Here is a 21,655-nt window from a genome sequence, read left to right as displayed (position 1 = left end):
GCTCCCAGAAAGCCCAGCGGACCAGAGAGGTTTGAAAGGTTGGAGGGGGCAGGTTTTGCTGCCCGTCTGCCACCACCATCCTGCAGTCAGAGTTATCTCCACCACCAAAAGAACATGCAGGGGAGCTTCAACAGGTATGGGCAAACCTTGCCTGCTGCCAGCACCATTTCTATACCTGCAGACCCAAACATGCCTCAGGTTCATCCGGATGGGCCAAAAAATGTTGGGAAGCCTCAGGAAGGCAGGTCCTCAGCTTGCTCTGACACCCCGGGCTGCAGTCCCCAACCCTCACGCTCCATTCCCAGCACTGCAGCATCCCACGCACCCCGCTGGCAGGTCCCATCCTCACCAATGGCTTGGGCTCACTGCGGGATGCAGCTCAGCCAGCAGCCAGGATCTGCTCCCGTTCCTCCAAGTCGGGAGCGGGCACAGCATCCAAGAGCTCCTAGGGCAAAGACACACAGCCATGCCCCAAGACTTTGCTCTTCTCCTCATCTCCCCAGCAGCGACACAGGGAGCACCCCCGCTCGCCAGCAGGGCAGGACTCGCCTTCCTTCTACACATCACCTTTCCACCACCACCTCAGTTGCCTGCAGAGCGCAAAGACAATAAAAAGCTGCTTCTGCACTCGGCGGGCTTTCACTCCTGCAAGAGATGGAGGGCATGCCACACAAAACCGCCTCTCCTCAGCTTTCCCCACACTCAGCACCGTTTGTCATTCAAGCAAACCCCGTGGCCTTTAAGCTGCTATGGTACCAGAGCTGCTCCGGAATCAGAGTTCGCTCAGCTCCTGCCCTGGAGCAAGGAATCTGAAACGCTGCCACTGGAAACGAAACAGAGCATCCGTCATTTTACTTGCCAGGAATACATCCAGCCCCCAGAAAAAGAAATACTGCCTGCTAAAGAGCCAGCAACAAAAGCCCTCGATTCCACTGGCAAAGCAGAGACGAGCACTGGGCACCTCCACCCAGGCCCTGGTTTTCTGCCGAATTCAACATCACCCAAACTAAACCGAGCAGCAGTCGGGTCAGGGCCAGAGGGGCCAGGTCTGGTGGGGACCCATGGATCCCATCTGGGATGCTACAAGGAAAATCCATGGGCTGGGACAAAATGGAGGCAGGTGGCAGAGGCAGGGCCAGAGAGGCCGAACACTCCCTCCCAGCATATCATTGAATCACTAGGTTGATCATCATTCACAACCAAGCATGGGGTGCCCTGGGGAAGCCACCCTGCCCACAAGCCGCCTCAGCCAGGCGGGTGGCCACCCCCGGCCATTCTCAGCTACATCCCCAGGAGGAGCAGTGCGTTCCCAGCCCGCCCAGCCCCCCGCCCAGGCACGCCAACCCAAATATCTGCAAGAGGCGCTCCCCTCCATGGGAACAGCAACTCAGCACAGGGTTCACATGCCCCAGCAGTGCCTGATTAAACTCCCAAACGCCACAGGAATACCCCTGAGGCTGTCTGAAGATAAGCCAGGAGCAAGACTGCTCGCAGGAAATGCAGGAACTGGGAACGAGCAATCACTTCTTTCCTTTTTAAACCCAGAATAACACAGAGCAAACCCCAGCGCACTCCAGCTTAGACACAAGTGCTCGTGCAAGCTCACTGCTGCATGCCCCAAGAGCTTCCCACCGCCCAGCATGACCAGCAGGTCCTGAGTGACCCCAGAGCTGAGCTGAATCCTGCTGGAGGTGGTAGGGATAGAAACCAGAGAGCCCAGGGCAAGTCAAGGCAGTGCCGCCAAGCTGAGTACGACCTGCTGGCTGGAAGACGTTGAGCAAGAGGACAGTGGTGGAGATTTGGGCAGAGGGAAGGCTGCAACAGCAAGGCCAGCAGGTACCAGAGGATGGGGACTCTTGCTGTCAACACCTCCAGGACTGTGATGCTCTGCAGGTGCTCCATTATTTCCATCCACCCTGGGGAATACAACAAACACTGGTTCCACCAGTCCTCAGGTCTCCTGCGACCCTGGGGAATACAACAAACACTGGTTCCACCAGTCCTCAGGTCTCCTGTGACCCTGGGGAATACAACAAACACTGGTTCCACCAGTCCTCAGGTCTCCTGCGACCCTCATTGCCCCTCTAATCCCCTTTGGCTTCTCTGTGACATAGTCGCAGCACTAGACTTGGATCTCCCACACCATCTGCACGTTCAAGGGCAAGGGCAGTCAACAAAACCACGTTGGTGTAGTAACCAACACAATGGCTGAGCATCCCAGGATAACGAAGAAGGAGAGGATGTTCCTCCCTTTCACATCTGATTGTGCCCAGGGAGCAATCAGCTCCTTGTCCTCTGGCAGAGCAGAGTCATGGCAAGGGTTTGCACCAAGTCCTGGGGATCAGTGAGCCCTGGCACTGGGGCACCTCAGGGCAAGCAAGCAAGAACAGTCCCAACTGGGCTGCTGGAGCTTCAGTGGTGACCAACAGTGATGTCAGAAGTGTGAAGTTCTACTTTCAACCACTAGAACCACAGCCAGGAAGGAGACCTGCACCAAACACATGCCATGCTCTCAGATGGGCAAATGTGTCTGAGGGCAGAGGAGCACAGGCGATGCACCCACCACACACCAAGCGCCCGTTCAGAGGAGATGCCTCACAGCTCTTTTGATTCTTGATGCTTCTTCAAGAACAAGCCCAAGAGGAAATGTGTCTTCCTAACCTGTGGAAGGATGGGAGAACAGCAGTCTTGGGCAAGCTGATGCAGAGAGTCACTAGGAAAACAGTCCCCAGTAAACCACTGGGAGAAGAATTTCTGCCTCAGGGATGTGGTGGCACAGTAGGGAGGGGTTGTACAAGGCCAGCTTCTGCCTTTGATTGGATACCAGTTTAGCTGCAGAAAGCAACTGGATGGCTACAAAACACTTAGCCTTTCACTGGATGTCTTGCACGTAGCCAGAAGACCTTTCCATACATGAGTAGGGCTTGTAAGAAAGATGTGGTACAGATTTTTTAGCAGAGCCTGTTGAAACAGGAGCAGGTGATGGATCAGGCAGAAGGAAACTCATTGCCAAGGCTAGGGTGAGCCCCTGGGATTTTAAGGGCTGTCCACGATACCTTCCTCAGTCCTCAGGATGGTGGCGGGCAAACGCAAAGCCTGACCGAGGGCAGGGTGAGAGGAAAGCTGTGCTCACAAAACAGGGGAAGGAGTGTTACCATCCCAAGGGACTCACAAAGACCCTCGGAGTTTATTTCCTCCTTTGGGGGGAGGCCACGTTCAGGTTAAGAGGAGAAAGAAATCCCCAGCACTCCCTGCCCATGTTCCCCTTGGTCAAGGTGATTTCCACATCTCACGTAGCATGGCTGGACTCGTGGCCTCTCTGCCCTTTTCTCCTACACAATGTGAAGCTCAACCCTGGCTCCAAGAGAAAGAACATCCTCCTTAAGGGCTCTGCAGAAGACGAGGGAATTCTTTACCCCAATGATGCATTTTAATGATGCATCAAAGCCAGACCCAGTGCTGGGGTGCTCTCAGGACTGCAGCCTTCACCCATCCCTTGTGGCCGAGAGAAGCAGCCAGGGGATCTGAGATGGGAGCCTCTGGAGGATGGACACGTACGTCTTCGTGTCCCCACTTCGACTCAAGGGGCTTAAGCTGCAGTAGTGCAAGTCCCTCAGGCAGACCCTCGAGGCGTAAGGCTTCCTGAGCTCTTAATGGGCTTACAGAGCTGCTGGGGCCACAGCGGCTCCCCCAGCCCCTGCGCTGGGGGGGCTTAAAGGCCAGCAGCCCCCCGTGGCACCGCTGACACCAACCATCCCTGGCACTGGCAGCCAGCGCCAGCCCTATCCCAGCAGGGCCATCGCTGACAGATCCAAGCGCTCAGCCCGCTCCTGTCCCAAAGCCCTCTGCCCTGCTCCAGGTTCAAGGACAAGGGTGGACACATGTGGCCCCCAGCTGCCCCGGCCCTACAGCAGATCCAGATCCCAAACCCCACCGGCCCTGGAAACCCAGCAGAGCCCACAGGTACCGGGGAAGAGAGGAACGGCCCGTGTCAAAACGGGGTGCAGGCGAACTGGTGTCAGGGGACACGGCAGCGCACCCAGTCCTGCCTGCACCCGCACCCCACGTCTGCACCTTGTGCCTGCACCTGTACCCCACACCATACACCCACCCCTCATATCTGCCCTCCACTGCTCATCCCACACCTGTGGCCCATATCCTGCCCCACACCTGCCCCCCACGTTTGACCCCACGGCCTCACTGAGCCCACGCAGGGGGTGCCTGGCATTGGGGCAGGACTGGCTGCAAGTTCCCCCTCTCTAGGGGACTCAGACCCTCCACATTCAGGCAGGGGGTGACCGGAGCACGTGCCACCCCACACCCTGCCCAGCGAGGACAGAAGGGCTGGCATGCCATCCCATGCCACCCCTGGGAAATCCTGGTTCTCCCGGCTTCCATCAATCACAGGGAACAGCAGCTTGCATAAGCAAGGCCGTCCAGGGAAAATCCTGCTGGAAAGCAGCAAAACCCCAATCCCAGGAAGCAGGACCCATGCTGCTGAGGCAGCCCCTGGCCAGCCTGCCACACTCCGGGAGCAACAGCTCTGCCTTCCCGCTTCACCGCATCCCGGAGACTTGGACTCCAGCGGGTGGATTTGTGCCTTCGGGTATTTTTCAGAGGGGAAATATATATGAAAAAAAAAAAGAAATAACCACCCGAGAATCCTGGGCACGCAACTGAGCTCCCATATCAGCTACCGTACACGCACGCAGCATGGAAAAATCCTTAGGAAAATTGTGCTATAAAATAAAACAAAAATAAAGGAAAGCCCAGGCAGGCTGAGCCGGCCGGACTCAGCACGCCAGGAGGGGCTGACAGAGCTGTTACGGTCTATTGGGCCAATAATCCACAAACTAAGACGGATTTATTGTACATGGCAGATCGTAACAGCTCCAAAGAAACCATCACTGTCTCCCGGTGCTTAAAATTCACTTTCTTGGGGGAAAAAAAAAGGGCCAAAATATGGCTTTACAAGATAAGATGCGTGGTTGTACCATTCTGTGACAGACAGAAGCCTGTGCAAACACAGAGATGGGGTTTTTTTCTTGATATATAAATAAATAAAATATCTCTTGTTCCAAGGCAAGCGCGGCTGCATTACCCGGCTTGGAGTGCTGTCCTTACCACCGGATTACCCGGCTTGGTTTCACCTCCTTTAGCAAGATGGATTTGCAGGGACCTTGTTTCCACCCCAATCTGACCGCCCGAATGCAGGAGGAGATAAAAATTAAATTCATTAAAGCCGACACAAGCACCTTGCACCCCTCTGTCCAGCTGGGATGGGTGGATTTGGGTCCCTCCTCCTTAGAAAATGCAAACCTCTGAGATGCCAGAGCAGAGAGCAGGCTCTTCCCACCGGCGCAGCACCACACTGACAAGCAGGGAAGGGGGGATATTTAAATACTAACAATAATAAATAATAAGAATTAAGGGCAGAGCCAGTGCTTTCCTCAGCAGCTTTGTTTCAGTGCAGACAGGAGTCCGAGCCAGCGTGGAGGAGCAGAATGGGGAGCGGGACCAGTCCGACCCCACCGGTAATTGCAGCGTCTGTTCGGATCGCTGCAATGCTGGGAATCACGCTGGGCCCGGCTGAGAGCTTACCGGCCGGTTGATCATATCAGACAGGGATCAAAGAGGCTCAGCTAACGGGTTTAGTGCACGGCTCGTCCCAGCCGGTGCTGCCGCCCAGGGGGGCTGCATGCCCAGGTCGTGAATGGGAGCGAGCACCCGTCGTCGGGGCGATGCTCAGGGGATGCCTGGGGAGTCAGCCTTCACTAGAGCCCCCCGGCATAAGGCCGTGACCATGGGTTGGGATCAACGCCAGGACCACGGGTCAGGTTCACGCCTGGACCATGGGTTGGGATCATTCCTGGACAATAGGACAGGATCACCCCTGGACCATAGGTTGGGATCATGCCTGGGCGATAGGTCAGAATCACCCCTGGACCATAGGTTGGGATCACTCTTGGACCGTGGGTCAGGATCACATCTGGACCATGAGTCGGGATCACATCCACACCACAGGTCACGATCATGCCCAGATAATGAGTCGGGTAACACCATGTGCTCGCCCTTGCCAGCCCCCAGCTGCTGCACCCCAAAATCATCCCAGTAGGGTGTAAGCAAGTGGGATGTCAGAGAAGGAAACCATAAGAACACCTTTTGGCTGTGCCTGGAGCCTCGGAACACTACCCCTAGGGCGGGCTGCGTGCAGGCAGGGGTGTTGCACGGGGTGCCCCTGCTCCAGCCCCCCTGCCGGGCAAGCAGCAATGTGTCTGGACTGGGTAGGCAGCTCGGAGGGAGTCCAGCTCAGTAATTAGAGCAGGAGGCTGTGAGTCAGCAAACGATGCGTAACCTCGACGAGGTTGACAATGAGGCAAAAGATGGCAGTTTCAACCGAGAGTGCCTGCTGAAAGGGCACATTTAGATATGCAAGAAGCAGCAACTCCCAACAATCGTGAGGCTGGCGACCCGCTCTGCAGCCGCTGTGCTCCACACTCACCTTCCGGCTGCCAAATATTCGAAGTTTTTTTCAAAAATCATTGTAAATAGAGACATGGCCGGGCACAGCCCAACCCCGCCAGAAGCAAGGTAGCAGGGACATCTTCAAAAGAAGCCACGTTTGGGCGGGAAGCCAGTATCCAGCCTCTCCTGCAGCACCCCAGAGTGGGGTATGGCCAGGCTCCAATGCTGACCTTGCTCCAGATGCCCTAGAGAGAAGTGCAGTCGCCAGCGGCAATCCTCCCAGCACCACCACCAGAGTTGGATATTAAGGGAAGGGTTGGCTTGGAAGCAAAGCCCAGCTCCAGCCACAGGCTCATCCCCCCTCCTCTGAGGGGTCCATGGGGACTGCAGGCAGGTAGAGCCCTGCCGCACCGCAGACCTCAGCGAGGAGAGTTTAATTAACCCCAGAAAGCAATCGTTAAACGTCCGGCTTGGGGAATCGATGCAGAAGGGGCAGCTTGCTGCTGAGGGACCATCTGCTCCAGGGATGGATGCGGCTGTCTGCCCCTGCCGCCCTTCGCCTGCCGGGAAGCCAAAGCAGGGCAGCTGGTTCAGGGGCCAGATCCTGAGTTCAATCCCAGCCAAGAGGCCTCTGGGCAAGATGGGAGCTGCCCAGCACAGAGCCCTTGCACCTCACCTTGACCCTAGCTTCCTATATAGCCCCAGGTCCCCAAACCATGTCGCAGTCCCCCAGCACAAAGCCTGGACCAGAGGGTCCCTCTGGCACAAGGCAGCTCCTGCAGCTGAGATGCGGCCAAGCATCCCCCTCTCCCCGCAGCCATTTTCACCAGTGAGACGTGAGACGAGTTTGGGGCAGTCTCAGCCTTGAGGCACAGGGGAGGAGGAGAAGGTGGGGGTGTGTCATTTGGAGCTCCTGGCCCTCTGGCACATATACAGCCAGACTCCCAGGGGAATACTGAGCGGGTTGCTCTCAGCATCCCAGTATCACCCAGGGGACAGCCAACCCTGCCACGAGGAACTACGACCCAAGGCAGCCTAGCAGGAGAGCAGCCAAAAAACCGAACACCCTGGAAGAGCTGTGCACCTGGAGGGAAACTGAGGCAGGGAAAGGCTGAGATGCACCCACACTAAGGGACTCAAACACAGTTTTTCATGGTCCTCCCCACCGCATGGCCACCCCAGCACAAGCATGCACAGAGGGGAACAGGGAGGAAAGAGGTTTTGCTGCATCCCACAAAACAGTTGCCCACATTGTGCAGTGCCTGCCCAGGCTTCAGTGACAGTCCCTGCCCTCTCCAGCACCCATCTGCGCCTCCAAACTCTGGGGCAGCCCAGGGCCCTTCTCCAATCCTATGCTTCCAAGTTTCTCTTTAACTGCTTTTAGTTCCACCTGACCAATAAATGATGCCAGGTGCTCAGGGGGAGCATGGCTGGGTGGGACGTGTCCACTCCAGGACCCTGGAGCTCCTCCCCGCTCCAGGGCACCAATTTCGGCGCTAGGATGGGGTCTCTGGGCAAGTCTGGGATGAGTGCAGGGAGACTGCTGACCCCTGGCCCCACTGTCACCCCCAGGAGAGCTTTGGGAGGCAGCTGTGGACGTGGCCACCAGCAGCATCCCAAGGCAAAGCCAGCAGTGGGGGGAAGAGCAGGACAGTGTCCTCTAAGGTGGGACTAAGCGAGACCAGTGTCCCCAGTGGTGTCACTCCTACCTCTCCTTTGAGGGAACCTTCTACCATCATCTCACTCTACCAAGCTCTCAGTGCTACCACATTCCAGGGAGCCCACAGGAGCACAGCACTGGTGTGATGCCCATTGGGGAAGCAGAGAGAGCCCAGCCCCATGGTGGGGAGCACTGAGGATGCAGATGTTGGGCATGGTGTCGCAAGCATCTTCCTCTTGGTCTGGATCTGTCCCCAGGCCCTTGGGAGAGAGGGGGGGCACCCCTGAGGAGGAGAACTGCTTCCCACAGAAAGAAAGGGAACTTCATGAGGAACCCAACATTGCTCTCAGAGCAGAATCTGCAGCAGGGGCAGCACGAGGGACAAGCCCTGGGACACCCTGGGACAGCCCTGCCCTTGACCCTGGCATCTCCCAGGTGGAGGAAAGGCGCAACTCCCGCCATCCCCAGCGCAGGCAGGGTGACAGACAGGTCTCCAGGATGGCTGGAACCTGTAGGGTCCAAGAGGACCTGTGAACCACAGGATCTGAGAATCCCAGGGAAAGGGACTGGGTGGTTCTCCCCACTCTGACAGCAGCAGCTCAGCTGGAAGGGAATGAGCTCCCTGCACCCATGGAGACACCCCCCCAGCACACCAGTACCACAGCACAGGTGTGGTACCAGCTCGAGGTCCACCTCTGCTCCAGGAGGTCCTGGTGGATTCCTTCCTAGCTGCCAGGACCACCAGGAGAGCCAGGTTCAGGCTCCAGCATGGAGTTAGCCAGGTGAGAGCTTGCCAGCACACGCCACCGCACCTGAGCTCTCAGGGGAATACTCAAAGGGATGCTGTGGTACCAAGCATCACCCTGAGTACCAGCCATCTGCCATGGGAATGAGGCATTCCTTCCCATCCCTGCCTGTCCGAGCAGGGACACCCACAGCAGCCCAGCAGGAGAGCAAACACACCACTCTGGTCAGAAGGCAGTGGGGCAGACTCATGGAAGAGCTTCAGTGCAGGAGGGAAACTGGGATGTGCATACACATTTGGTGCCAGCAAAGAGACAAGAGGCAGTTTTTCCTTTCCCATCCCATGGCCACTCCAGTATGAATGAGCACATAGAGAGGGAGACATGGAGGAAAGAGGAAGCAGGAACAACCCCCGTCTCACTACCAGCCTCACATTCTTAGCAGGGTGACCCCCCAAAACTCTCAGCAAAGATTCAGCCCCCAGCGGTCTGCTGGTCTTCCCTGCTGCTGGCTCCAACCCCACAGCCTGTGAACCGCCAGATCGAGCAGTGGTGGGACCTGCCCAACCAGCTGCGGGGCTGGTGCTTAGCCCCTCGAGCTGGGGCTTGACCCCTAGCCCCTCAGACCAGGGCTCAATCACAGAAACGGTGCTTAACCCTTCTAACCATTGGTCAAGCCCAGTGCTCAGCACCCTCAAATGGTTCTCAGCCCCCTAAACCAGCATTCAATGCCCAGACTGGTGCTCAGCTTCCTGAAATGGTGCTCAATTCCCAAGCCAGTACTCAGTGCCCCCCAGGCCAGCGCTGAACCCTTGAGCAAGTGCTCAGCCCTCCAAAACACGGTTTGACACCCAAGCTGGTACTCAGCTCCTTGGAAATGCTGCTCAGCCTCCCGAAGCAGCACGTGACTCTTGAGCTGGTGCTCAGGCCCCCAAAGCAGTGCTCAGCCCTCCAGAATGATGCTTGACCTCCAAGCCAGTTCTCAGCCCCTCAAAATGGTGCTCAACCCCCGACACTGACCCTCTGAAGCGGTGCTTGACCCCCCAAGGTTCATTCCCCCAAAACGGTGCTCAATCCTCAAGCTGGCGCTCAGCCCCCCAAACCAGTGCTCAGCCCTCCAGGATGATGCTTGACCACTGAGCCAGTCCTTGGCCCTCCAAAAGGGTGCTCGACCCCCAAGCCAGCGCTCAGTTCCCAGCTCTGTGCTCAACACCTCAAATCAGTGCTTGACCTCCATGGCAGCGTTAGGACCCCCAAAATGGTGCTCAATTCCCAGCCTGGTCTTCAGGCCCCCTAAAACGATGCTTGACCCCCAAGTCAGTGCTCAGCCCCCAAAACGCTCAGCCCTCCAAGAGGGATCAGCACCCCCAGGGCACAGGGCTGGCTCCACTTCATCCCCAGGAGCACCCATGGACTATGGGGAGAGGTCCTGGATCCCAAGAGAGGAATCCCCAGAGCCAGCCCTGCCCTGGGGAATGGGGAGAAGGGATGGGGAGGAGAAGGGATGGGGAGGAGAAGGGATGGGGAGGAGCAGGGATGGAGACACGGCCACGCCAGAGTCCCCAGTGCCCACCCTCACCAGAGATAGCCACTCCAGTTCCCTCCCAGTACATATACTGGTCACACAGTCCTTCAGACAGGCCAGACAGCGCAGAGGGAGGCTCCCCAATTTCCTTTGTCCCCAGTCCCATCTCCGCTCTCCATCTCCAAAGGAACGTGGGAGCACCGTGGCAGGAAAGTCAGTCCCTTCCCAGCTGCCTGCACAGTGGGGACCCTCCACATCCTGGATGAGGCCCCATTGTCCTTGCTTCCCGGCTCTGCCCCATGGAGCATCTCCGCTGGGGAAGCTGGGGCGGGCTCTGCCAAGAGCCCCCTAGAGCCGCCAAGGCAGGGGACCCAGCTTTATGGCCTCAACACTGGAGCCACGGTCTCCTCTCCTTGGAGGCAGTTGCAGCGCAGGATGGGTTGTGGGGTGCAACCCAGGGAGCTTGGGTGGGCATCTGTGGGCAGGGGCAGACTTATTCCCCGCTGCCAGGAGTTCCCAGCCCTGTGTGCGGAGCTATCAGGCTTCGGGATGAGGTGCTGGAGCTGCCACCCCACAGCCCACTGCTGGGATCAGGCTGGCAGTGGTTATCCATGTGTGGCCCCACATCCCCTCCCCATCACCCACCACTGAGTGGTTCACCCACAAGGGTCCAGCCCCCCCACCTGGCTCCACATTGCCACCTGGCTCCGGCACCTCCTGCCCCGCGGACTCAGCCCCATCCCGTCCCCCCACCCCGCTGCCAGCCTCCCACCCCAAATTGAACCGCGGCCGCTGCCTGAATCCATCCTGTTTAAATCTTCACTGTGCATCAGCAGGAGGGGGAAAAACCAAACCACCTTTTTTCCTTTTTTTTTTTTTTTTTCTGGTTTTAATCTTTACCTGGGGTCATATTTGCTAATCCGCTCACTAATCCCCAACGCCTTCGCAAAGGAAAAAAGCCCCATCCTCCCGAGATGCTGCTCGCGGCCAGAGTGAGGCCGGGAGCATCCAGAGCCCCACCAGTGTGCACCAAGGGCCCCAGGTGCCACTGGTTTAGCACTCAAGGTGACACCAGTTGTTCCCACTGAGGTGGCCTGAACACATTTTCCAAGGCTTTTGTATTTAAGTATCCTGAATGTAAGGATGGGGAGATGGGAGGGGACGTGGCGGAGGGACATGTGGGCATCTGGGTGATGAAGGCAAAGCTCGTGGACTCAGCTCCTGGGCTCACACAGTTAGGAAAGATTTCAGGAAAGGATGGGAAACCACTCCATGGACGAGGTGCATGAGGACCCCCAGGAGCCCCCCCACTGCCAGGCCAAGCGCAGCAGTGCTGCGGACATGGGCAGCAGTGCTGCCATTCCCTGCCTCAGTTTCCCCATGTGTAGAGAGGACAGGTCACCCCCTTCCCACAGGGATTCAGAGGCACAGGCTGCCCTCCAACCACCTCTAGTGCGTCACTGGAGCTGGAGGGGACACGCAGAATCACCTCAAGGCTAAGCTGATGATGGGGAGAGGGGGGTGAAGAGGGGGGTACAAGGGTTCCTAGGGATGGGGGGGCAGGGGGGCTGCAGAGTGGGCATAAGGATTCCTGGGGATGGGGGAGACAAGAGGGCTACAGAAAGGGGGACAGGGTTTCCTGGGGATATGGGGAACAAGGAGGTGAAAAGAGGGGGACAAGGGTTCCTGGGTTGGGGGAGACAACAGGGCTGCAGAGAGGGGGAGAGGCATTCCTGAGGCGGGTGGGAGAAGTGGGGGACACACACAGGAGGGCTGCAGAGAGGGGACAAGGTTCTCTGGGGATGGGGAAGACAAGGGTTCCTAGGGATGGTGGGTACACAGGGCTGTGCAGGCAGAGGGACACGATTCCCCACAGAAGGGGGAACAGGGATGCCTGAAGGCAGGAAGCATGTGAGGCTGTGAAGAGCCCGTGTGGCTGGGGGGGACAGGGGTCCCTGCAGACGAGGGGTTGGGGGTCTGCACAGATGAGGGGGACATGGTCCCTGCACATCTGCCCTTCTCAAGCCAACCTCCTGCCGTGCCACCACCGGGGCTGCCCAGAGCCCCCCCAGGCCAGCAGGAGGCAGGGCCCGCCCGCAGCCCCCCGCGAGCTAACCGGTTATGGCAGCACGGCCCTCTCGCCCGCGAGACAGCGCACATTCGACCGCAGCCGGCACCTTGCCGCGCCAGCCTGGAATTTGCAAGCTGTCCTGATGCATTAAAGCGCAAAAGCCTGGCGCCCAGCTCCCAGCCCTGCTGCGGCTGCGCTGGACCCTGCCCGGCATCCCCTCCATGGGGACGTGGGGCCAGCTGTCCCCACGGGCGGCTCAAGCCACCGGCAGCATCCCCATCTTCCACATTTATTCCTCTCCTCCGCCCCAGCTTTAAATAGCACATACAGCCAAGTGGGGAGATGCTGCCAGGCGCCCGCTGCCACCACGTGAGGCGGGGGACGTTGGGGACAGCAAAAGTGGAGGGTCCCCACCAGCGGCAGGCAGCGCCAGCCAGGCGGAAGCATGGCAGTACCGGTGGCAACGGGGCCCCTTCCAGTGGGCAGCACGGTGCGCAGATTCGGTGATGGGCACTGGGGAGGCACAGATGAGCACAGACAGACAGGATGCTTTGCTCGCCACCCGGGAGGGGGAGTCAGGGAGAGGCAAAGGACCCCGAAGTGGGTGCCACAGCACTGCAGGGACCACCCTGGAGAGCCAGCCAGAAACAGGCTGCAGTCCCCTCGGGGAGCACCTGGGCGTCGCAGCATCTTCCCTCCACCCAGAGCCACGCTGCACTCCTCCCCAGCTCTGCTCCCACACTGGGTGCCAGCATCCCCCATCCCACATCCCCCACACCAGTGCTTTCAGAGCCCCCTGCTCCCAGGGGACTTCCTGGAACCTCCCAAATCCACCCTCCCCACATGCCCTGTGCTGCCCCTCCAGCTCTTCCCATCAGGCTGGGCAAGCCGCAGGAGCCTTGGTTACCCGCCAAAGCTGCGGGCAGAGGGGACATCCCGCTCCCTGGCATCAGCGCACGCTCGTCCCTCGCCCACGCTCCCAACGATGCTCTCAAATCACCACGGGACCCAGCGCCCGCCCACGGCTGCTGGCGCAGCAAGAGCTGACCTACAAAGGGACACATCCTTCCCACAGCCGGGCAGGACAGGCTCGCCCAGGCGTGCCAGTGTGGGGCAAACAGCAGCAGGGTGCCCGTGGGAGGAGGGGACGGCAACGGCCGCCTTGAAGAGGAGTGTGAAGAAACGCCTCTTGCGTGCTCTGTCCGGAGCCAGTAACAAGGCCATATTTGAAATGCTTCGCATACCTCCGGTCATCAGATTAGTGAGATGCACAAGGTAAAGCAGAGGGCAAGAGGAGCTCCCGGAGCGGCCGATCCTTGGTCACTTACTCCCACGGGCTTTGGGAACCAGGGAGAGGTCCCTGTCCAGCAGTGAGGTGCACGAATCCCGGGAACAATGCTTTCCTGGGATCTACTTCCCTGCTGGGATCCCAGCCCAACAGGGCATGGATGCAGGATGGGAAGGTGGGGAAGAACAACCCAGCCTGGCAGCTACAGCCCCACGTTTGGCCACCCTGGCTGCTCACAAGCCTGTTGCCACATCCCAGACACCAGCCACTCCCACCCCTCACCTCCTCGTGGCCCAGTCAAGACCACGACCCGCTGGAAGACTTTTCAGCATATAAAGGGGGCCTACAGGAAAGATAGAGGCAGACTTTCTATCAAGGCCTGTAGGGAGACAACAAGGGGCAATGGTTTTAACCTGAACCAAGGCAGGGTTAGGTTGGACATAAGGATGAAATGTTTCAGGATGAGGGTGGTGAGACACAGAGACAGGTTGCCCAGAGAAGTTCTCAATGTGCCATCATTGGAAGTGTTCAAAGTCAGGCTGGATGGAGCTTTGAGGAACCTGATCTAGTGGAAGATGTCCCTAGATCTTCTGAGGGAGAGGTTGGACTGGACAATCTTTGAAGGTCCCTTCCAACCCAAACCATTCTATCAGTTCACTGAAAGAAGGCAAGACCACACACAGCCTTCAAGCAATGTTTGCGGGCACAGTTCGTTTGCCCACCCTTGACCTGGACCCAATCCCAAAGACAGACTCCTGCAAAGCAGAGAGCAGAGCACTGGTCTGCACAACTCACGGGTGTAAAGCTCCCTCTACCAGGCTTCGCACTAACGTCAAAGGGTCTCAAGTCATCCCCAAGACATCAACGCTCCATAGGCATTAATTCTTGTCCATGAGAGGCTGGAGAGCAGGAACCCGCTTCCAAGCAGCAAGTGGGCAAAGCAGAGAAGAGTCTATGGAGCATGGAGGCAGCAGAGCTGAGAGCACTTGCATCTGCAAATCCTTGGAACCCTTCAGGGTCAGCACGTTCAACTGAGAACCCCTCAGCCTCGGGGGTGTTCAAGTGACAGACTTGGTACTCAGACCTGGACACCAAACTGCTTTTCTCAGCCAGCCTCTGAGGGAGAGGAAGAGGCACCAAAGCCACATGGGTGAGTCCCAGCAAAAATAAGTTCCCCCAGGAACCTTGGGGACACCAAGAGACCATGTGGTGTCTGAGAAGGTGGAGCTCTGTTGGTCATTTGGGCACAGTCAAAGACTCATAATGGAGACCATGGGAGATGGATACTGCACAGATATCCCTATGAAAAGCTGGAGCAGAGGATGAACTCAAGGCAGGTTTTCAAAACCAAAAATGAAAAACTCATCATGCCACAGCTGCAGGCGAGACCAAGGCTGCCTTCCAACAGCAGGCAACCACCAGCAAACCAAGAGATGACCAGAGTCAGCAGCACCAGAGGTGACCATGCCCATTTCATCATACCAGAGCACAAACCTAACCCTCGTTCAAGCCTGGGACAACCCCAGGAAGCTCAGCAAGCGCTGAGCAAATGTTTGCCAAAGTCAGCTGGGCTCTGATGAATAGCAGCACCCACCCAGAACCTGCTGGAGTCACCCTGAGGACCTCGCAGCCTACAGGACAAGGACAGCAGCACTTCCCAGCCCTACCACAAAGGTGACAATCAGACCCTTGGGATGAAGCACATCTCAGAATGGCAGGCTATATCTCACACAACGGTGCAGGTCCCATCCATCACCCACACCGTGACCCCACTGAAGAAGCGTATTGCAGCACGGACGTGGGGCAGAGCCAGTGACCTACACCCTTTTCCAGCTCCCACATCTCCGAGCCGGGAGAGTGGAAATGGAAAAGCACACCCTATTTGGAAAACCAGAAAATGGCATCTTCTTTCTTTGCCACCAGATCCAGGGTCAAGGCTAACATGTACCTTCCCACGCCTGGGCCACCATGCCATAGGCGTCACCCTATGAAGGCAACGAGTCTTCATCCTCCTGGTACATAGGACGTTCAAGCTCAGGCGATGGAAGATGCTTTGGTATGAGCAACACTGTTGGAGTATGAGGATATAGAGCTGGACCCACAAATTCCAAGGGAAGACTATGGTCCATGATGCCTTCACAAGGTGGACACAGCAGTGCCATTATTCAAGTCCCTTTTCCATGCCATAACAATGGATGGGTGGAAGCCAGAGACAACGAGGCAGCCTCTCAAAAACCTTGTGACCTTAAAAATCCTTTCATTCGCATAATAACAGGCTGCCATCCATGTACAGCAAGGGCTGTCAGCCCATCAAAGCCCTCCACCTGCATGTAAGCCAAGATGAAACCACTCCAAAGATGTTATCAATGCATTCTCCCAGCTCTCAAGCGCCCCAAAAGCAGAGAATATCGGGCAGGGTGAGGACCTGCTCCACGACACGTTCCCACCATCAGTGCTAAGATGCTGACAGACCCAAAAGTCTATTTCTACCCTGGTTGTCAGGCCAGGGTAAAATGTGCCCTTTGGACTCACCCAAAGGTGATGGGGCCCACAGGCCACTCTCAGCCACTCACTGAGGTCACACCGTCCTGCTGCCTGGCTCTCCCTACGAGACCTCCAACACTGCAAGTATCCCAAGAAACATAGGGCACGGACTGGGACTGTGAGGCTGTTCCTTACACCCATGCCCTGATGCTCACCCAGCAGCTTACCCAGTATCAGGAGTCCTAGCCCATCTCCCCACGAGGGCAGGTCCCTCTAGCAAAGGCACAGTCTGTTGCAGGACTGATCCTGCCCTGTTCCCCATGACAGAGCTGCTACCAAGCAGGAGCAAACCCACACGTTTCCTCCCCCCCAGCCTGGGCCCAGATTTTCTTGGCTAGTTGCTTATGGAGGTGGTTCCTCCTCCAAGTACCCCTCTGCTTCTTCCCTCCCATCCACCCTATGCCACTGACCCCCTTTATGGAATCATGGAATGAGTTGGGTTGGAAGGGACCTCCAAGCCCACCCAGTTCCAACCCCCTGCCATGAGCAAGGACACCTCCCACTGGATCAGGGGGCTCCAAGCCCCATCCAACCTGGCCTTGAACACCTCCAGGGATGGGGCAGCCACCACTGCTCTGGGCAGCCTGGGCCAGGGCCTCCCCACCTGAAACATTTCTCCCTCATGTCCATCCTAACCCTGCCCTCAGTCAGTTTAAAACCCTCACCCCTTGTTCCATCACGACAGACCCTGGAGAAAAGTCTATCTCCATCTTTCTTATCAGCCCTTTTTAGGTACTGAAGGGCCTCAGTGAGGTCTCCCCAGAGCCTCCTCTTCTCCAGGCCGAAGCACCCCTATGTGCTCAGCCTCTCGCCGGGGCAGAGCTGTCCCAGCCCTCGCATCGTTTTTGTGGCTGCCTCTGGCCCCGCTCTCACGGGTCTCTTTTTGCCCTGGGCTGGGGACCCCAGAGCTGGACGCAGCGCCCCGGGGGTCTCAGCAGAGCAGAGGAGCACGCCGTCCCCTGAGCCCCTGGCCACGCTGCCGGGGATGCAGCCCAGGTGTTCCCCGCAGGGCGGCTCCCAACCCACCCATGCTCGGGCTGTGCTGGGACTGGGGTTGCCCCAACCCAGCTACAGGACCTTGACAGTTGCCATGGCTGAACCTCCCACCCTTCCTCCTGCCCTGGCAGGAAAACAGCTGATCCCACACCCCAGCTTCCACCAGCAGCTCCATCCCATCCCCAGCCACTGCAGCCCATCCATCCCTGTGTCCAGGAAACGGGAGGCAACACCATTTCTCTGGGATAGTGGATCCCATCCTCCTCACCAGCCTGGCTGGGCTTCAAGAAGGGGACACCTGGCCAGGCAAGCCTCAACAACCTCCCTGTGCAGGCTCTTCGCAGAAGGGTGGCTGCAAGGGGCAGTGGGGGCAACTGGGAGTCCCCCACAGCCAGGGGAGCCCTGCGAGACCCCCACACACTCCCAGGAGTCAAAGTCAAGTCAGGGGAAAAAGAGAGGAAAAGAAAAAACACCCAACCCTTCGCAGCGCAATATTTTAGTTGAGCAACAGAGCATGAGTAAAGGAGGGAGCTTTTCGTGGTCTGGTGAGTTTAAGCTATGAGCTGAAAGTTTAACTATTAATACACTTAATCAAGAGGTTGTTGGTCCTATGGCCAGTCTTTGGGAAAACAAACGCAACGACGGGGTGAGGGGAGGCAGGAGAGCAGCGACACCCACTCCCACCACCCCGGGGAATGTTCCTGCCAGGGGGCAATGGGGACAGAGGGGCCCGGACCAGCTGGGGCCAGATCCAGCCTCGCTGAGCCTTCAACGGCCACAGCAGGAGGTGCCGGTGCGTGCTGGCCAAGCGCCCAGGATCCGGCCCTCCTCCCAGCCCCCCAAGCAGGAGCTGGAGCAGAGGGGACAGTTTGAGGGAGAGGATGCTGCCCCCAAGTCCTGCAGCATCCCCAGGTCCTGGGCAAACAGCACCTGCACCACCAAAACCTGCCCAGCCCCAGCCTGGAATGGTCCCAGTGACAGCAGGAGACGCTGGTGGGTGAGGAACCCCCAGAGGATCCCCAAAACACCTTGCTCCGTGTCCCCACGGCATCTCCCCTGCCTTCTGCTGTTGCTGAAGAGGACGAAGAGGGACAGGGTGAATTCAGCGCATAGCATCAGAGCCTCTCTCCCTCACCTGCCCACCTGACAGCGCAGCGCTGGCTACCGGCATCCCCACTGCAAACCCATGTCAAGGACAACTTGGCTGCTCCTGACGTTTCCCACCATGGTGGGGAGGGGGTCAGACACGGTGCCCGGCACAAACACCCCCAAGCTCCTGCTTGCACCCCCCGGCTGGCAAATGGGCCAAACACCCTTCCTGCCCATGAGGCCACCAAATCTCCATCCGGCGCCGGACAGTCGCAGCGGGGGGCCAGGACGAACTTCTGAGCGCCACAGCTCGTCCTTTGTTACTTTGCTTTTGTTGTCACACGCCAGCATGTCCCCATGGTGCCATCACCGTGTCCCCCCGCACACTCCCTGACGCTGGCACTGGGGTCAGGGCGTGACATCTGCCAGCTCGACGGGCAGCACTGCTGGGGGGGACGCGGGTACCCGCATGCCGGGTTGGCCAGGCCTGCACTGGGTGTCTGCCGGGAGCCAAGGCCACCACGCATGGTGACACTTTTCGGGCACACATTACGCCGCGACCGATTTGAATTCGATGCGGTGGCAGGAGCCACAGGCAGCAGTGGGCAGGCGAGGGCTGGCGTCCCCGCTGCGCTCGGATACTGGGAGCCGGGGTGCTGCTAGAGAAGGTGGTTCTGCGAAGCTTTCCCAGATAGGGGAATAGCAACGTTAAGCACAGAGGGATAGACAGACGGACAGACGGAAAAGGGTTTCCATGCCTACGAGCGCTCCAGCCGAGGGGTCACCACCTCGCTTTGGGGGGTCACCGCCTCACCCCCTTGCCATCCCATCCGACCCCTCCTCGCCCCAACCCACCCGGGGAAGGGGATGCTCGGCTCCCCGGGGTCGGGGCGCAGAGGGGTGTCTGTCCGTCCATCTGTCCGTCCATCCGCAGTCCCAGGTGCGGCCCCGGCGCTGGGCGAGGGGGCCGGGGGGAGCGGACAAAGCGGCACAAAGGGGCTGCTGACACAGCAAGGGCCCCGTTTCCAGAGAAACAAAACTTCCGCCGGCCCCGCGCCCCAGGTAGCCGCGCTGGCGCATCCCCCCGCTTTCCGCCAATCCTGCCTCAACCCCCCCCCCCCCCAATCCCCGGAGCGAGGCAGCCCCCCCCGAGCCTCCCCGAGACCACCCCGGTCCCCCCCGCTCCCGGGGCGCCCGGCGGGCAGCGGGGGCGAAGGCTGCGGGGTGCGGGGAGCGGGCGCGCACGGGATCCACGGGCAGGATGTGTGCGCAGCTTTGTTTACGCGTGGGACGGCGATGGAGCCCCCCCCCCCCCGCCATCGCACCCCCTCCCTCCTCTCCGCGATCAATCATCCCAGCAAAGAATAACCCGACCCGAAGGCGCCCGGCCCCGCGCGAAGGACGCGGCGTCTGCGGGATGCGGGGGGAGAGAGCCGCGATGAGAAAATAAAATAAGAGAAGGGCAAACCCGAGGCGGCGGGGATGGGATCGAGCGGAGTTGGGTGCCGGAATCCCGGGGTGCGGGCACAATTCCCGGGCACAATTCCCAGCCCCGGGATGGCCGCGGCGCCGGGAGGGAACGAGGGATGTTGCGGCGCCGGGATCGCCCGGGGGTGTCGGGGGGCGCGGGTAGCCCTCCCCGCCGCACCGGGAGAGCGGGGAGCTCGGCGATCCCGCTCGGCGGCGGGGCTGGGCGGGGGGATGACTCGGTAAGGGGAGGGGGAACGATAAAGTTGGGCGAGTTGTTGCACATGGCTGGGTGAGCGGCGCCGCTCCCACGGGCACCGGGAGATGAGCGCAGCCCCCGCGGGCACGGGGCGCGCCGGGGTGGGGGGTCCCGCACCCCGTCCCCACGGCGAGAATGCCCCCCTCGGGGGGCACTGCCCGCCCCGCTGTCACCGAGAAACCACCGGGGGGGTCACCCCATTGCCCCGACCCGCCGCCCGGCGCATCCCCGCCGCCGCACTGGGAAAGGGGGCACTGGGAAACGGGGTTCAGCCGCACCGAGGAAAACTTTGCTCGTTCCCCCCACCCCGGGGAGAGGCGCAGGCGGTCCCGGGCAGGCGCCAGCCCCGCGCTCCGCCGCCGGCAGCCGTACCAGGCGGAGTGGGGCCGCCCCCGCCGCCCCCCCGTCAAACTTTTTCCTTTTCCCCCCTCGCCTCTTTTTTTCCCCTTCGTCGCCCCCTCCCCGCACACGCAGCCCCAACTCCGCTGCCTGCCCCGGGGCTCGGTGCCGGTGCGGGACCGCGGGGCTCGGGCAGCGGCGCCGGGAGCGGAGGGGGCCAGGGGGCACCTGCCCGGCGCGGGGAGGGAGAGAGGAGCCGCGCGGGCTCGGGGCTCGCCGCCGCCGCCGCCGCCGCACACCCACCTCCACATCGCCGCTCGCTCTGGGAGTGCGCAGCCCCCGAGCCGCGCTGCTGCCGCCGCCGCCGCTGCCCGCGGCTGCCGGCAAAACCCGGACCGGACCGGACCGCCCCGCGCTCCGCACGGCGCGCGCGCCCCCCGCCGCCCGCGCGCGCACAGACCCCCCTCCTTCCCGCGCCCCCCGCCCGGGGACACAGAGAGACCCCGGAGCCCCCCCACCGCCCGGGTCCCGTCACCCATCGAGTCACAGACCCCCCCGCCCGAGGACACGGCAACACCCCAGAGCCCGCCCCCCCCCCCCCCCCCCCCCCCCCCATACACCGGGTCACAGACACCCTCCGTGCACCCCCTCGGGTCCTGGCACACTCAGCCCTGTGACCCTCCCCCCCGGGTCACAGACGCCCCACCCTTTGCCCCCCACCTCGAGTCCTGGCACCCACCCCCCCGCGCACCCCTCGGGTCACAGACCCCCCCCGTCCGGTGCCCCCTGCCCCGGCCCGCCCGCTCGGTGCCACACAGCAGCCCCCCGCCCAGCCCCCCTCCCCCCCGCCCACCCCCCCGGTTCCTGGCACCCCCTGCCCTGTGCACCCACAGCTTCCCCCACAGACCCCCACCCGGACCTGTGACCCTCCCGGGTCCCATCATCGGCAGCCCCGTGCAACCACAGCTCCCCCCCCCCCGAGTCCCTGCCCCCCGCCCCCCCCTCCCCCCGGGTCCTGAAACCCCTCACCCTGTGCACACACAGCTCCCCCCCCAGACCCCCACCCCGACCTCTGACCTCTCCCGGGTCCTGTCACACCCATCCCTGTGCACCCACAGCTGGACCCATCCAGTCCCCCTCCGCCTTGTGACCCCCCCGGCTCACAGACCCCCTCCGTATCCCCCCCAAATCCTGGTACCCCCCGCCCTG

General features: G+C 60.1%; 1 protein-coding gene across 1 annotated transcript in view; it reads right to left on the bottom strand.

Annotated features, from left to right (window-relative positions):
* Positions 1–20,876, bottom strand: part of CXXC5 (CXXC finger protein 5) — a 36,712-nt gene extending 15,836 nt beyond the window's left edge. The window contains 1 exon segment of the mRNA XM_054079539.1: positions 20,750–20,876. The gene's annotated coding sequence lies outside the window, so the exon portion shown is untranslated.
* Positions 20,877–21,655: the final 779 nt, after the last annotated feature.

The sequence above is a fragment of the Cuculus canorus genome, chromosome 14, assembly GCF_017976375.1.
Source record: "Cuculus canorus isolate bCucCan1 chromosome 14, bCucCan1.pri, whole genome shotgun sequence".
Classification (NCBI taxonomy): Eukaryota; Metazoa; Chordata; class Aves; order Cuculiformes; family Cuculidae; genus Cuculus; species Cuculus canorus.
The sequence above is the reverse complement of the archived record's forward strand: the minus strand, read 5'-3'. Positions and strand labels throughout refer to the sequence as shown.